This window comes from Nanorana parkeri, unplaced genomic scaffold (assembly GCF_000935625.1).
Source record: "Nanorana parkeri isolate BGI_ZX_2015 unplaced genomic scaffold, ASM93562v1 scaffold1443, whole genome shotgun sequence".
NCBI lineage: Eukaryota > Metazoa > Chordata > Amphibia > Anura > Dicroglossidae > Nanorana > Nanorana parkeri.
Genome location: NW_017307711.1, coordinates 208,340 through 210,023, shown reverse-complemented (window position 1 = coordinate 210,023; position 1,684 = coordinate 208,340).

Genomic DNA, 1,684 nt, shown 5'->3' with positions numbered 1-1,684 from the left:
CCCCAAAATTATAAAAAAACCCCCCCCCCCCCCCAACAGTAAAAAATAAAAAAATAAAAAAAGTATGAAAAAAAAATACAAAATTGAAAAAATAATTTTAAAAAAGTGAAAACGGCCCCTGCGTTCTCACACACACACACACAAGAGTATTATTAGACATGGGCGAAGACTAAAAATTCATTTCAGATGAAATGAACGAAAACTCAAAAAGTTTTCATTTGTTTCATCAAATAAAACACTTTTTTATGCTATTTTGGATTCAGCCACTGGCGTGTTCTGGAGACGGGGGGCATGATGTCATATAACACCGCACGTGTTGGGGGCCGCTTAGGTCATGTAACGTCATGCTCCCTGCCTCCAAGATGGTGGCACACATTTACAGAACACGCCAGTGGCCAATATTGCCGCCGCACAGTCTCAAACAAATTACTATGCGCCTGAATATATTTTTGTATATTCGGACATATAGTAATTCATTAATTTTACAAGTAGTCTGGGTTTTGTGTTCTGTTTTCTATTTTTACTTTTCTAGATGCACTTACTTGAAAAAAGGGATCGGCATGACAACCTGACACTTTATTTTTATAGACTCTATTTTAGTTTGACATTTATTGTTTACCTTCTGTTGTTTTATTCGATAAGAATACTTTTATTGTGCCGACAAGTTTAATACATTTGAATAAAAGTTTTATTTTTATCATACTTTTTAATATGCTTCTTTGCGGCTTAACAACATTGGAGTCTTTAAATGGTGCGGATATTGGGGGAAATGGGTGTGGTTACTGGGGGTGTGGCCACTAAAGGGTGTGACCACTTTGGGGCGCTGTAAAGCTTTCTCGCACAGGGCGCCTAAAGGCCATAGGCCGGCCCTGAGGACTGGTGTGGGTTACTGCTGTGAGAGGGATGGTGGCTGCTGAGAGATGGCAGGTGTCTGCTGTGATGAGGCCAAAGTGTCTGTGAGGCTTGGATTGGGCAGCGGAGCAAGCAAGGTTCTGAGCTTGTGAGGTTTACTGTACAAAGTGCATCTTATAAACCATTAATGTCCATTATCTAGGCTAATATGCAAGACAGACAAAGTAAATAAGGAGCTGGGCAATACCCTGGAGGACAGGTACCAAAGCAAAACTTTTGACTAGGTGCAGTGATTTTTTTTATGTTTAACCTCCTTGGCGGTATTCCCGAGTATGGCTCGGGGTTAATTTACTGTACCATAAGTGGTAACCCCGAGCCACACTCGGGAATACACAGCGCGTCTCCTACCTTGTCGCCACGCTGTGTCCTCCGGCCGATTCCGGGTTCCGTCCCTTGCGAGCGTCCACGTCGCAGGGGGGCGGAACCGGCGGGAGATTCAAAAGTTTAAAAAAAAAAAAAGAAAAAAAAACCCCACCAATTTCAGTACAGCGTCATGGAACGCTGTACTGAAATTAATTTTATACCATTTTTTGGGGACAGATAGAGCTTTATTTTGGTGGCATTTAAACACCACTAGGGTTTTTATTTTTTATTATAATTAGAAAAAATTACAGAAAATTTTGAAAAAAAAAGGTTTTTTTTCCCATTATGTTAGGAAACATTTATTATTACCCAGTTTTTTGGTAAAATATAAAAGATCGGGTCACGTCGGGTAAATAGACACCAAACATGTCAAGCTTTAAAATTGCGCGCACCCGCGAAATCGCAGAAA